This window comes from Lutjanus erythropterus, chromosome 6 (genome assembly GCF_056507025.1).
Source record: "Lutjanus erythropterus isolate fLutEry1 chromosome 6, fLutEry1.hap2, whole genome shotgun sequence".
NCBI classification, from domain to species: Eukaryota; Metazoa; Chordata; class Actinopteri; order Lutjaniformes; family Lutjanidae; genus Lutjanus; species Lutjanus erythropterus.
Genome location: NC_139322.1, coordinates 39,916,692 through 39,933,177, shown reverse-complemented (window position 1 = coordinate 39,933,177; position 16,486 = coordinate 39,916,692). Strand labels below are relative to the sequence as shown.

The following is a 16,486-nucleotide window of genomic DNA, read 5'->3' as shown; positions in this document are numbered from 1 at the left end:
CCCAGACCTTCAAAATAAAAGCAGGATTGTTCATGTAGGCATAAGAGGGTTAATATGTTTGACTTGGCGTCTATTTTAATTTTGAAATGCACAAATCATATAAATCTTGTAACTACACCGGTCCAAGGAATAATGGCCACGAATCATACAGATGTCTTTTAAAAATTTTAATCTCCATCCTCCGTAGACACCGTGAAAACTATAAAATAAAACATATAAAACAGCATTTAAAAAATAAATAATTATAATTGAAAGTCTCTGAAAGTCTATTAATAAATGTCCAGGCAGGCTCAAAAGTAGACCTTCACATGAACATCACATTATAGACGGGTCCCTGCAAGCTAGCACAACAACAGAAAGGTTGTTCTTTAAAGGTCACACACGTTAAAAACATACAAAAACAAATAAATGTAAGAATAAATACCGTGTGTGCCTCTTGGACCATGCAGAATGTAATTTTTTGGGCCGCATGTACGGCTCAGCTTTCCTCTCTCTGCTCTGCAGCCATGAGGCATTGTCCCAACCCAAAATGCCATGGGCGCGACCTCTGACCTCTATTACGCGACCATTACTCTTAACAAAATAAATTTACATAAAGAACAATACATTTTAAATACATTTTAACCATTTTGAATAGAAATATAAATGCAATTATGTTTTCTTTTAAAAAAATGTAAAATAAACATCAACTAAATTTTTTGATAACACGTCTCTCAGACAGTTACAAATCTTCCTGACCTGTTCTTTATCATCACTTCAATGCTGTCATTCCATCTGTAGCTGTATAGCTGAAAAATAAAAATAACTTTAAATTCACTGAATTTATTCATCAGTGAGTATGTAAACAAAATATTGATATGTAAGAGTTGGCACAGACCAGCTCATGCTTTTTACTTTTTCACCTAACTGAGTCGATATGGAGTTTTAATTTTTCTTACAACTTGTGTGTTGACAGCTGACTGACTTTATATTTTGTGTTTGTTAGATACATGACATGGCTGATACCACCACCACAACAACCACCACCACAACAACAATGCTAATAGCGGTAGTAGTCGTAGTAGTAGTAGTAATAATAATAATAATAATAATAATAATAATAATAATAATAATAATAAACTCTGTATATAAAGCTTTTCAAAACAAGTTTACAATTTGCTTTATGAGACCGAAATGGTAGACAGTGATTACATAAAAAAAACTATATAAATACTATTATGCAAAACCTGAATCAGAAATAAAAGTAGATAGAAATAGAAATAAAAATCAGAAGAAGTAAAAAAAAAAAAGAAAAAAGTGCATTAGGAATGGTTTTATTTTGAAAGATGTTAGAACAGAAAGTAGGAGGCAGTTCCTGCTGTCTCGAGCTTATGCGAGCACCCAAGTAATGATCCACCTTTTAATGGCATCGTTTCTTTAAATAGGGTAACAAATTCTACATATAACACCGTTAAAGCTATTTGTGTGTGTGTGTGTGTGTGTGTGTGTGTGTGTGTGTGTGTGTGTGTGTGTGTGTGTGTGTGTGTGTGTTGATGAGGTCGACTACCGCTGTAATTGTCGAGTTGGTCCGCCCGTATATTATTTCGTTTGTCCAGGGTGAAAACAAGGCCTGTAACGAAGGACAGGAAGGAAGAGTGTATTGCGTTTAAACGCATATATTTCGATAAACCTTTTTACCACCTTGATGTACACGACTAGCAAATGCATCTGCTGCGAATACGAAGATCTTACGCAAGATTAACCATTCCGTCCAAACTTTTATGTTTGTTGCACTTTGTATGTAGTTGTTACACTCATTCAGGCCACACGGGGGCGACAGAGTTTATCAGCAGCATAAAGTCAATGATCAGGTTTGGACTCAGTTATGGTGACAGGACTGGGTGAATTTCGGGAGAGTTGGAGGTGGACCTGTCATTGCAGAAATAATGAAATGTACAGAATTATTTAGAATCACACTAGACTAGTCTGTATGAAGACTATAAAGATAATATCAAATGAAAAAATAAGTAAATAAATAAATAATGTATAATTATAAAATGAAATAAATACATAAAGTACACAAGAGTGTGACAAAAGAATCACTTTAGGACACCAAAGTGATTACAAATATTGACAGTTGTTTGTGGACTCACTTAAAGAGATATATAGTTTTATTTCATTCATTAAAACAAAGAATTGGGGGTTTGGGTTTGTAAATTTACATTTATGAATATGGAATTTACAAAGTAGTAATATTAGATTAATAAGGAAAAAAAGCATTAGCATCTTTTTCTTGATACTTGAAACATCCTAATATAACATCCCTATAGTAGAGAGCAAAATCTGTGAAAAACTTGTCTGCTATGTAGTTATTAACATCTTTCCAGAATGTCTGTGTAAATTTACAAGACAGGTTTCAGGATGTAATTCACAGAAAGAGCAATTAATATGAATGTCTCTCTTCAACTTTTGCAAGAAATGCTTCACTGGATACAATCTATGAAAGTTCTTATATAAAATATTACAGTTGTTCCAAATATAACATCTACGTGGAGAGAAGTTATGTTTGTAAATCAGCACCCATGCCAAGAGAAGTTGCTGATGAAAACTATATCGTTTAAACGGGATTTTGGAGATATTATAATTACAAAGCAAAATGAATTTCAGGTCACCTAAATGTGAAAGAACATGATGAGAGATGAAGTTCCAAATAGAAGTAGGGATTTTAAAATGCTGTCTGGTCCATTTTATTTTGAATGTATTGTTAAGGGAAGTTAATTCATTGTTGTTTGTATTTAAAACAAAAAAAACAATATCAGTTAAAACATTATCTAGCTCTTTGGAAATAAGCCAGTAATCAATGCATGCCTGACTTGATAGAAAATTGTTGCTCCATGTATATGATTTCTCAAGTAAGTGGGCATCCCTCCATGTATCAGTTAAATTAAATTTATGTATAAACATCTTTACATGAGAACTAGAGGAGTCTGAACTCTTTGGAGGCCACCTGTCAATGCTGTTATCAAGCACAGTATTGAAGTTGCCCCCAAGAATTATAATGGATGTTGGATTTGGATAATCAGTGGAGCAATCGATTTTCTAATCTGTCAATATAAGCATTATTCTCTGATTGTGAGTTAAACTCATAGACTTTAGTTATGATGTAGTTAGAGCCTGTAATGTCAAGTACAAGAAATATATAGTGGCCATCTTTGTCACAGTCAGAGATCAACACTTTTCCATTGAAACAATTTTTCAAAATGCAAACACCAGCCGAATGTTTTGACCCATGAGACAGCCACAAATCAAAACCCCACTGCAATCTCCAGAAATTACTATCTTGTTCAGTTGAGTGAGATTCTTGTATAAAGCAAAAGACACTGTTTTGTTGTTAACAAAAAAAGGAATGTAGCTTTACGTTTGATGTTACATCTTAACCCTCTCACGTTTAGTGAAATAATAGACAAAGACATAACGATTAAAAAGGAATAATAAGAAAAGAAGAAAGTGCAAGACTTAATGAATGGTAATACACCTGAAAAGAGAACTTGAGATGAGAGCAACAGACCTTTTTAGAAAGATGTGAACATATGGTTCAAAACCGAATAATGTGAACATGAGAGTACAGTACAGTGAGTTCAAAATGACACTCATCCTTTCACAATTTTAAGAATACTATTTTTCTCTCGTTGTCCCATTTAAATATTAAGAGAGAAAAGAAAAAGAAAGAGGACAAAGAAAAACTAAAAGAAGCTAAGACCTGTGTCATCATTTACAAGACATTTGTTATAGAAGTTCAAAATAAATTAAATATTCGACTCAGCAGCTTTTTCCGTAGAACATCTCGCTCCTATTTAACTCGAGGATGAATGTCTAATGAAAAGTAATAAATGTCATTATAGACTGTACTGATTGCACCTCATGCCACATTGGTATACCAACCACGTTTCTAAGGTGGAAATATTTCAGCTCCATTCACAAAGAAGGCCAGTCTGTTTTCCTTCCGTGCCTTTTTGATGGCGGGCCACAGCTTGTTCCTCCTCTCTCTCTGTCCTCTGCAGACAAGTCCTCTGCCAGCTTTAAGTGCTTATTCTTCAGGAAAGTTGAGTTTTTAGCGGAGCACCATAGCATTGCAGTAGATCTGAGAGGTGAACTGCAGGATGATGCCTCTAGGCTGGGTGTTGCTTACTTTCTTGGGGCCGAGGCGATGCACCGAATCGATGACGTCTGATAGTTTGTTTCTGGCATCTGGAAGAAGAGTTTGACACACCTGGATGACCTCTCCTCATATGTCTTGCTTTTCTTTCTCCTCCAAGCCGTAAAGTTTTGGATCTCAGCGGCGCAAGTAAATTTCCAGTTGTGAGATGCTTTTCTCAAGGGTGTCATACTCAACGATACGAGATTCAATGTTATCAACTCTGTTCTTCAAGGTTTAACTCGACGCAAACAGAGTCAAAATTTTCTTTAATATCTGCAATCTGTTTGACGTTTTCCTTGACTGCGTCTTTCAGTTCTGTGATCACACTGGAGTTGTTGCTGACCATCTGTTCCAGCGTATACGATCTGCTGTTTATCAACTGTGAGAGGGAGGAGAACAGGGAGTGAAGAGTAGATGACTTTCAACTTTTCTGTTTAACTGCAGGAGGCTTAGATGGTGTAACAAGAAGTGGAGGGAAGTCTTCTTCCATCATTGTTACTTTTACTGGGCTGGAGTCTGTTCCGAGGTAGTCGTGCATGTTGTCGATGAGGGCATTCTTAACTTCAGCATGCCCATTAGCAAACAAGCTAGTAGAGTTAGCACAGGTTAGCGACTTCTTCGCTTCGCTCTTTATTTTCTCTGGGCCTTTTGTTTTGGCGTACTGGCATTAACCAAATGTAGCAAGGCAAGATTATTGTCAAGTTAAAATAGTGTTTTTTGTTCACTCAGTCTATAACAGAATATTACTACGTTCACGGAGCTCACCCAAACATGTGTCTTTAGTGCGCCATCTTGGCCATCCCCTCACTTCCTGTATGTTCTCTGAAGTCTGCTTGTGTCTGACTTTACTGCAGCTTTTTGTCTCCACCTCCTCCCAGATCGTGTCTAGTCTCCAGGCGAGGTGCAGTTCATCTCAAACAAGCCTATTATTTCATTCTTAAAATTGGCACATTAAAAAATTAGCACACAGGTTCAAAAAAATATACACAAAGTATTCACATTAAATATTTTAAAAGTCAATTGATGCTAAAGGCTTCACACAATATTTGAAATTAATGATATAAAGTTAATTCAATAAGTCTTTAAAAAGTCACCAACTCTTTAAAATGCTGTAATGTTTACATAAAATGTATTTAGTATGTATGGAGAATACACCAATGAAGTGAAAAATAAAACAAAAATAGACAACATAACGGATCTCTGCAAGAGAGCACCTCTGCAGCTGACAGGGAATCATGTGACCTCAGTGTTTTTTTTTAAAGCTTGAACTTTATTTGCAACAGCAAATACACAATGCAATGACAGATTCTCCATGAAAATTAATCATACAGCTTGTTTTTAAAGAGACACACCTCCTGGGAACATCTTCACAGTTACAATAGTGCATTTGATGTAAAGTTGCTAAAGTTAAATGTGAACAAAGAAGCAATCGGTGACATGAGAAGAGGTACAATCTATACATTAAAAAGGTAACTAAGAGAAAAGAAAAAGATAAGAAAAAAGTAAATCAAATGACAAAAATTTGGGAGCTAATCAAGGGGCTAGTATAAATTCTATTCAAATATGAGTGCATACATTTTTCCAACATGGGCAATTTTCATCTTTCTTATGCATTTGATTAATAAATAATGATGACATTTGTGTATATAAAATGATGATATTGTTAATATGTTAGTTATGTATGTAGTTTTTTTTGTTCAAGATTACTCCTATCTGGATATCTTTGTAGGAAACGAAATCCCTGTTTATGGATTTAGAGTTTAAGTAATCATGCAAGGATCTCCATAAGATCTGTTTGGTCTCACAAATATAAAACAAATGTTCGGTAAAGTCTTCATTTGTGTTACACAGGTGACATTTATCTACATCAAATTTAAATCTTTTTTCAATAAATTCATTTGAGGGGTATATTTCATTTATAGTTTTAAAATGTATTTCTTTGTATTTAGGAAGAGTTGGGAATTTAAAAAAAATTGTTTTAATGGCTGAAATTTCGGTTTCCCCATTGTCTGAGTCTAAGTGTCATCTTCGTTGGTCCAGGATAAATTGTATTTACCAGGTGTTGTCTCAGTAATTTATTATTGAACTGTCTATGTAAGAAAACATATAGTTTATAGTAATATTTTGTAATTTAGGTATTGGGATCTGGAATTATCTTGATTGTTTTTAATTAATTGAAGAAATTTTGTGTCACCTTAACGTATTTTTCTATGGAACAATTTAAATCATACTTATCATTAAAGTCCTCCAATGTGAGTATGTTACCATTTTCATCCATGCATGACTGAGCATATTTGTTTTCCACAAACTTTCTTTTAATCTTGCTGCCAACACAGCTGTGAAAATCTTCTAATCTGTATTTAGAAGGGTTAGAGACAGACAGTAGATTTATAATAGAATTTGACAGGGCATTGTCATTCAGCCTTGCTGCCAATATTTCCAAATGACCACTTGCGGTATTGCAGTAGAAAAATCTCTCCGGCCCAAAAAGCAGTTTGCCCCACATGCCACCATTATAAAAGAGACATTTGTAAAACTGTTAAACACAAACAAACTCAGCTGTGACTTTTTGTATCCTAACTTGTTGATCTGTGGAGGTTTTATGTTTGTAAAAACTTTCCTAGAGCCAGAAAAGGAACTTAAAATGTGTGATGTCATCACAGTGTAAAGTTTGGGGGCTGAGCAGGAACTCACAGTCGAGGGCAGGATGGGAAATGTTACTGCACACATTAAGTGGGCCGTATATTCAGGAAGTAAACTCAGAAGCTAGAAAACTTTTTTGACTTATGCACCAGACAAGCAGCTCTCATTGGACTGAATCGGTGCCAATTTGCAGGATGATTCAAAACAGTTGGTGGCAGCTTTGAGCCGCTTTTATCCAATGAAATGCTGTTTTTTTAATAAATGTAATGAGAACTGTCAATATTAACACCAGCACTGGTGTGTGTCATGACAGCACAGTGATATAGTGTAGTTTACTGTTCAAAATATATATTATATATATTGTGTATATTATCCACTGAGAGCCTCCTTTCCTCTCACTTTGGCTCCTTCGTGACATACTAAACTGATTCATCAACATTATCAGTAAACCGTGATTTCTTGGCCACAGAGCAGATTCACTCTATGTGAACTTTGACCTTTTCTGTACGAGTTTCTCCAGTATATACCGAGCTGTGTTAATCATGTTTAAGATGTGTGTCTCTGCAGAAAGCTGAAAACACTCAGCACTCAGTGTAATCTCACATGGATCTTTTTCCTTACTTTCAGATGGTGTCATCAGTTGGATTTTACATCTCATTTCTCTCAGTTAGATGACGTCAGCCTGTGAAAACTGTGATCCAACTGAATAAAATGTTTGGAAGAAAACCTCTGACAGCTGCAGCAATGCTGGTAAAATAATTACAACAAGATTTTATTTTCTTATCATTCTTTCTCTCTCTCTTTCTTTCACACAAACAAACATTTCAGGGTAAAAAAAATAAATTCTGCTGATCAGAGGTTTCATCAGCTGTACTGAGTGGTGAGCAGCTTCCCTCCAGTTAACCTCTGGAGGACAAGAGAACAGATGAGCAGCATTTCAGTAACAATGCCCTTAAAGTTCCACCATTTGCCCTCGCCTTTACTGGATTTGAATGAAATCTGTGTATGTTAAGGAGACTGTGTTGGACGGTTCCAGTGAGTTTAGTCATATTTATGTTTAAGGTTAACCCTCTCTCTCAGTGGCATTGGTTGTATTTAATGAGGTGTCAGCTAACTTGAGTTTTAATCTAACATGAGTTTAGTTTTTGATAAGCCTGCACAGTCAGTGTGTCTGTTGGCTCAGCAGTTCTCAAGAACTTTTTTCTTTTTGGGGAAATATATAGCATATATGGGAAACACTGGTGTACAGCCACTTTAACAGCTGAAGACTCACCTGTCAACAACCCTGCAGTGAGGACGTAACACAGACAGTGTTGTGCAAGTTCACACTCATAAAAGAGCTACATCAAAGTTCAGTTCACAGAGATTAAAATGAACTAGTTCACATTCATAGTTCACAATTTAGAATTTTGAACTAAGTTCACAATCACTAGTTCACCTTCATTTCTTACATTGTTGTTTGTTTATTTGTTTGTAAGTTTAGATAAAACCTCCTCCTACCTAATCTAGAGTCTAAACGGGTCTATATGGCATCTTACTAAATGGTGTACAATATTCAGTAATGTTTGTATTAAAAGATGAATATTGAATGGCCAGGAAAAACTTCAAAAACCTCAAATTTTTAACTGGCAAATTGAAATTCTGACTTTCCACTTCAAATAAAATGCAGCATAATGCATGAGAACTGTAGGGAAATGAAGAGGGAGACGAGACAGAGGAGAAGAGCAAATATGATGTGGATCTATCTGTCCTTTTCTCACTGAAATACAAACTCCAGTCTGCAGTGTAGCTCATACACATCATGTATACATGATCAACCAAAGTTTTTATATCACCTCCACATTTCTGTCCATATTCACTGTTTGTATCAGCTGATGATGTGAACACTGAGTGAATGTTGCTCACATTCACTGACTGCAAACTGATTAGTTCTGTTCACCATTTACCAGATAAATGAGCACATTTAATGATGGTCACTCTTTTAGCATGTTCATGCACAACACTGATCCCATCACCACTCCATACACTGACTTCACTCCAGTGACTGTAAAGTAACACAAATGTGACCTTGTTGACTCACATGTGACTTTATGCAATAACTCAACTGTGGTGGTCAAATAAAAACATCTGTCTTCTTCTTCACAGATTCTTGTGATGAATGTCTTCAGAGGACAAACCCAAACATGTCATCGGTCAGAGTATCAGATAGACAATGAATGCTGTCCAATGTGTCCTGCTGGTAAGATCCAATTGAATATTGATGGAATATTTCACTTTGGTATTTACATATGGAGTCTTTTGTTTACAGCCAGGTGTCATGTGCAGATCAGTGGAGTCAGTTTTACTCCAATGGTTTGTGCTGTTTTATGTTCACTAGTGGAATTTATCAGTGAAAGACCTGCGTCTGACTGGTGTTTTTAACAAAAAGCTTGACTGTTTTTTTTTTTTTTTTAACTTTGGCTCTACCTGCTGGTAGTAATAAGAACAACACTGTAGTAGACAGCAGTGTGTGTCTTTGTCTGTTCACAATATGCACTTTACTCTCAATATTACATACCTTCATTGAACAGGATGCCATGAAATTAAATAGTCCGTTTTCTTTTTAACAGGAAGTCGAGTTGAAAGAGACTGCACAGAGTTCAAAACTACTTCCTGTGTACCCTGCTCTGAAGGAACCTTCATGCCTTGGCCTACTGGACGTACACTGTGTTTTCCCTGCACAAGCTGTGATGCAGGTAGATTTCAGGCAATATTATTAAAACCTTTGTAGACAAATAACTGATACCCACACAGTACTGGTTACATAAAGAAAGAACAAGGACAAATTCAATAATACCTGTGTCCAGCTATTGCAACATGCATATGCACATTTTAATTCATTTCATTTTTATTTGTATAGTGCCAAATCATGACAAAGTTCCCTCAGGACATCTTTCAAACAGAGCAGGTCTAGACTGTACTCTTTATCAGCCCAACTATTCCCAGACAGTAGAGAATCAAATATAAATTTAATAGATGAAATCCTGATATGTTAGACCTTCTCTGAAGGTTCCCCTTTTGTGTTGTAGTGAGGCTTGAAGAGTAATGGATTACATGTAACAAATTTGTGTAATCTGGATGCTTAAGAGTAACTGTATTCCATTAGTTACAGATAAAAAGACATAATCTGATTACAGATACATTTAGTAAAAATGTGGATTATTAAATCAAAAATGATGCCCTACCATGCACAGTGCACACAGTTGTCTATTCATTATCATTATCATTATCATTCATTATCTAGTGAAAAAAAACTTGACTGGGTGGAAATGTTTGGTTTTTTACATTAAATAATTATTTAAAGATACCCAGTCATCATTTTAAGACACAAAATCATGATTTTGAAAATATTATTCAAAGATTCTAAGTCATTATTTTAAGACATGGTTTTGAAATACTAAATATGTTTTTAAAGATACTAAATCATTATTTTGAAATATTAAATCTAAATACTAAATATTTTGAGATAAATCAGTATTTTGAGATTCTGTTTTTGAGATAAATTGTTGTTAAGATAAGTTATCCTGCCCCTTCAAATTAATACAAAAACATGAATATTGTGCATCATTTAGTATGATGTCTTTAACTGAACTGATGTTTTCTCTGCACCCTCCAGCTGTGACTGACTTCCAGTGTCCCTGCTAATAATCATCAATCATAATAATCATAGAAATGATTTAAATTACACATGAAACACAACTACAATATGCAGCCACCATTAGACCATTATAGGCACTACAAGATATATACATACTTGCTTATTATATATTTGTATGCATTTTAAATGGATCAATCATGGATTATGTTTTCATCATTGTGTAGAATGAGTATGTTGTTGATCTCTAGTATTAATGCATCAGTGTGTTCATCACTTAAATGTTGCAACAAATTCTAAATACTTTATAGAGCATGTTGTTGGGTAGTTTAATCATACTTCCTTCATTTGTAGTTTGGACTATTCATCTCAATCAATCCACAAAGTAGAGCAAAGTATTAAGTATTGTCTTTCTTCAGTACAGTACTTGAGTACCTACTAACTTTCCTCCACTGCTGAACACTGAGTGAGGAAAGAGAACATGCAGTGCAGCTTTCACTGTAAAGCAACATAAATGAATATAATTTATGCAGGGGAAATACACAAACAAGGTTTGGTGGTCATGGTAACCTTTATTTCACTAAAATTCAACTTGAATCCTTTTGATATTGATATTTATTGGTAATGATTGTGGGGTTGGGTGGGAGGATCTTTTCTCTCACACATCAGTCAAGTGTCCATTTAGCATTTTCTATCAGCAATAAGGTGTCAATATTGAAGTAAACGGTGTGCATGTATTTGTACAATTATTCTCACTAATAAGGAAATTATTATTATTGTTGTTATTATTATTATTATTATTATTATTATTATTATTATTATTATTATTATTATTATTATTATAAAGCCTATTAAATCTCATTCGACCTGTTAGTTTTGCATCTCCTCATGTAACATCCCTATGTGTTGACAGGTTCTGGTCTGACGTTAAAGAAGACATGTACAACAACATCAGATACAGTCTATGAACCACTGGAGGGATTCTACTGTAAAAACTTTACTGTGGACGGCTGTGTGGCAGCAGAGAAACACACAAACTGTTCACCAGGACAGTACATCAATCAGACAGGTAGGTTTTCTCTGTTATGAAACAGTATGTATTTATAAGTCCTGACCTTTTTGAGGACACCTGTCCAGCTCTTGTTTTTTTTGTATATTCAGGGTAATGTCTCCTGTTCTCCACATCTGTGTTGGTGTATTGGTAGAAATCTGCTGGAATGGCTTTAGGGTCCATTACATTCAATGATTACTTTAAAGAGAAACTCCAACCACACAGAAGTCTACAGCCATGCTAGTTTCTCTGTGAGGCTGCACTTAAGCACAATGGGGTTTTGAGGTAAATGCTAACATCAGCACACTGACCATGATAATGCTGTTATGCAGACGTTATCAGCAGGTAGAATGTTTAGGCTGCCATCTTGGCTTTGAAACCAAAGTAGAGCTGGGGCTGATGGGAATGTCAGCAGGTATTTGCTCACAAACCAAATTCAAGTGTTGCAGAAAGAAAATTGTGATGTGATGACGATGCTAGATGAAAGTCAGTGGATCAATGTTTTTACAATTCATTCAAGACATTCAAGTCATTAGATTAGATTAGCCTTTATTTGTCTCAGTTGTCTTTGACATCAGTGAGAACACAGGCCACAAAGCCTCACACATGTACAGTCAAACTACAATTAATATACAGCATCACCCCCAGATCAGTTCACCCAAAAAGCACATACTCCATGAGTACCATGAGTACATCATGTCATGAGTGCATGAGTACAGTGCCCTACATCCAAGTGTTGCACAGATGCCCTGTCCAAAGTAAATGCACAAAAGTCCTATACAAAATTGATGCTCAGATGCCCTATGCAAGGTTAGTTCCCAGAAAATGCTCACCAAAATATTGCACATCCCTCTCCCCTCACTCCTCACACCCACATACACATGTATACATTTCATCTCCTACTGTTACGTAGTTTGATTGATGGTCACACTAATGAGAATTTCTACTGTTCCTGGTCATGGATGTGTCACAGCAGTCTATCTGGTTGAGATATTTTAGTCTGAACCAAAGTGCTGGATCAGCTGATAGGCTGACATTTCTAAGATAAATGAAACTAATATACCCTTTTCTCCTCAAGTTGGGCCAATCTTACGGTTAGATATATTATCTAGTTATATCTTTGTATGTTATATATTATAATTGTTTATTCTTTTAAACACACAGACACAAAAACACTACAGCTGTTCCAGCTGTCATGTGACTGATCTGTTAAAGACGATCCCGTTCTGTGCTACTTTGCAGATCTGTTGAGATTTATTGGACTTTATAATTATAATAATGCCCAAGATATCAAATGCACCTGACTTTGTTTTCCCTTCACTTTTAGACAGATTAGGTGCACGTTCATTGCTATCTTGCAGACTTGGCAAAAATGTCCACTGCGACACCACTGTACTCACTTTACACCAGGTGTAATTCATAATGCCAGCAGCTGAGCACATGATGTGCTGGTGGTCACCCAGTGAATGAAGTGAGCAGGCGTTCATTTTGAGCTGCTTGTGTGTACATGAACAACTGTAGTATGTAAACGACATCATCAGAAAATAAAAGTTACTGCTCAGTATAAAGGCACCAATGGCTGCTCTTGTTTCCAAAGTCCTCAGTGTTTGGGATCAGATTTTGAGCAGAAGAGCTCACCTGTGAGTTACAGCCCACAGTTTTACTGATGAGTGTTTCCATTCCTCTGGTTTTAAACCAACTTCTGCTGCCTCATAGCTGGTGAAGTTAGCAAACTTTAGCAGCCGCTGGCAGTGAGACGTCACATTCATCATATTCTGTAGTTTGTAACACAAGACATGAGTCAGCCAGTGACTGTGGTTCTGTACATCCTGAGCTTCTCTAGATGAACACAACAATCCTTAATCCTAGAAGTGTTACCTTTATATACTACTAGATATTAAAGCCACATATGTTTGGAAGGAAATATAATGGATACCCTCAGCTGCATCCTTCCCTCATCTTTTTTATTCAATGAAACAAAACAGAACTTCATACATCAGGTGACATGACACTGAAATCATGAGAGAAAATCATGTTTAATCATGTTTAAAGTCATGTTTGTTTAACTAGTTTGAACAGATATAATGTGTGTTTGTACAGGAACATCATCAAGAGACACTGAGTGTTCTGACTGCAGTGATGGAACATATTCAGATGGAACATTTACATCCTGTCAGACACACACACAGTAAGTGAAGCTTCACATCACACACATGAATTCTTACAGCAGCAGTGAATTCATGGTGTCCTACAGATGTTCCTGTAAAAAATGTTCCTCTGTCATTCCAGATGTGAATCACTGAATCTTCAGCTGATCAAACCAGGAAATGTTTCAACTGATGCTGAATGTGGAGAACAAAGTTCAGACAAAACAGTAGTTGTGATCATCATTGTTGTTGTGTTGTTTGGGCTTTTTTTATTAATTGCAGCAGCTGGATTTATATGGAAGAAAAAAAGGTCACAAACAGGTATGATTTACAATCAGACAAAATAACACTATTTTATTTTTGATAATGCTGTCAATCATTAAGTTATTGATTACAATGTTTTTCACTGGTTATGTTTTATTACAGGAAGAAACAGAATTGTAGAGATTTTCAAACTGGTATGTGTTATATTTTCTCTAGTGTTATTACCATGTGTCACTGTATGTACAGTAATAATAAGTAGAAATGATTTTTTCTTCAAATTAATGAAATGATGTCATTCATTCAGATCACAGGAAAGAATCATCAGAGTGAAGAAGAAGACAAACCACCAGTTACAGTGCAATTAATCAAAGAACAGGAGGTAAGATTTATTGTAATGTTGATTAACAGGACTGTCAGACTCTACACTGTGATGTCTGATGGGACAGAATGGCTCGAGAGTCACAGCAGTCATCTAGTAATCAGAAGGTGTGTAAAGCACTATGAGCCGTCAGTGGACTACAAAAGTACTGAAGAAATACTGTCCATTTACTCTTTACAGATGTACAAAATTTTTATCTTTAAACTGAATATTCTTCTCTCCTCAGGACAGCAGAGTTCAGACATAAGCATGCAGACAGGTTTTTTTGGACACTGCAGAGTAAATGTTCTCTAGAATCCAGTTATGATCATGTTGGATGCTGGGACATTGTCCATGCAGTGTACAGAAATTGAAGTCCTTGCTGTCCTGCTCTGCTGGACAAATTGAACACATCCTCTACAGAACTGCTGGTCTACAGTCTGAATCATTGTCTCACATGTTACTGTACAGAGACTAGAGACAAGGCTTTTATACGCTGATTTCATCCCACAACAAAGACTGATTGAAGAACTGAAGCCTGTTCTTGTTGTACTTCAAAAAAGATATAAAAATCAGCCTACTGACTGCTTTGAATTATGTTTTAACATTTGTCCTCAAGTCTGTTTCATACTGTGCTCTGACATTCATGCCTTGAACTTTTATTAATGTGTGATTAATGTTGTGTGTTATAAGCTGCTGTGATTGGCAGCAGCTGTAGTCAATCAGCAATCAGGGATTGGTGCTCAAAAGCTGGGAGAATCCAGGGAGACAGGGTCAGTGGGACATTTGGCAGACAGAGGTCTACAGTCTCATCCTGCAGGGGCAGGATAGACTGCTTGTAGTGTTTTGTGTGCCATGTGCTTTGCTAGCTCTCCCAGCTAGCAAAGTCACTTGTGTTTGTGTATTATATGTCTTGCTAGCCTCCACGGTCAGCAAAGACACTCTTAAGGCACCTCGTGCTTTGTCAGTTTTATAAAGTCACTCGTTGTCCCTGTCTATGTGTCTCGTTGTCTTGGGTGTGTTATTGTTTAATGTAGTAGGCTAAGTTAACTCTTTTGTTTTATTTAATCTGTAAACTTAATTTTGCACTTTACTTGTTAATAAAAAGAACCTTTGTTTACGCTTTTGCCTCAGTTTTCCCTTATTCCCTCATCCCCTACCTCAAACTTGGGGGTCATAACAGTAATATTTTCAAATTTCCCTGACTTAAAGGGATAGTTCACCCAAAAATGAAAATTCAGCAATCATCTACTCACAGGAAAACAGCATTCCAGAATCTCCCAAACAATGGAAGTGAATGGTGACCAGTTTTCAAACTTCAAAAACAACAAAATAAAAACATAAAATGCCTCCATACTGCTCATCTGGTGAAATTCAAGTCTGCTAAAGCTCAGATACAGCAAGCTGACTAAAACTGTGTGAACTATATGTGTGTGTGGCGTGAACTTGATGAAGACTTGGATGATTCCAGACAAGCAATGTGGAGGTATTTCATGTTTTGTTTTTTGCTTTTTTGTTTTGTTTGTCTATTTTTTTCTTCGGTTTTTTACATTTGAAAACTGGTCACCATTCACTTCCATTGTTTCAGAGATTCTGCAGCACTGCTGAAACTCCAGCAGAATTTTGTGGACAAACAAAATAAATCCAACCCTCGGTTGGCATGAGGGTATTTTCATATTTGGGTGAACAATCCCTTTAATGCAGGGCCCTATGAAATCTGTGTTATAGTGTTTCTCACTTCCTGATTCCACCTGTGATTATGATAACACAGAAACTTTAGGGCCCTGCCTCGCTCTGCCTTGGGGCCTCTCGAAACCCAACCCTACGTCCCCGTCGTGAGAGGTGGAAGCAGGTAAAGCTGACTAACAGGGCTCTGGTGAAACTCATTGTCCAATCACCTGTGGACTGGAGAAAAAATGATTACAGAAACATGTATGAAAAGAAACAAACCGTATAACCTAGATGATGAAGACTCTCCAAGCACACATGCTAAAGAAGTAATGAAGACACAACAAAACCTTGCTGAGGGAAACTCTGTACTGTATCTCTGAGACCAAATCACACACAGTTACACTCTTCTGTGATCTCCTTCTGATAACTCATGTAATAACTAATGTAACATTGGTTCACTTCCAAACACTGAGCCTCTCCTGAAACTTTGAAAACCTCTGAACATGCTAAACATACAGAATGAACTGTAGTTCACACAGGG

General features: G+C 36.2%; 1 long non-coding RNA gene and 1 pseudogene across 2 annotated transcripts; both read left to right on the top strand.

Moving 5' to 3' along the window:
• The first annotated feature begins 1,336 nt into the window (after positions 1 to 1,336).
• Positions 1,337 to 9,551, top strand: LOC146325729 (uncharacterized). The gene is made up of 4 exons (XR_014770746.1): positions 1,337 to 1,384; positions 7,448 to 7,570; positions 8,966 to 9,059; positions 9,430 to 9,551. It is a non-coding gene; the product is annotated as an uncharacterized LOC146325729 (long non-coding RNA).
• A 1,527-nt stretch (positions 9,552 to 11,078) lies between these two features.
• LOC146325728 (tumor necrosis factor receptor superfamily member 5-like) lies at positions 11,079 to 15,394 on the top strand (annotated as a pseudogene). Its single transcript, XR_014770752.1, has 4 exons — positions 11,079 to 11,094; positions 11,368 to 11,523; positions 13,606 to 13,693; positions 13,795 to 15,394. The product of XR_014770752.1 is annotated as a tumor necrosis factor receptor superfamily member 5-like (transcript).
• The last annotated feature ends 1,092 nt before the right edge of the window (positions 15,395 to 16,486 follow it).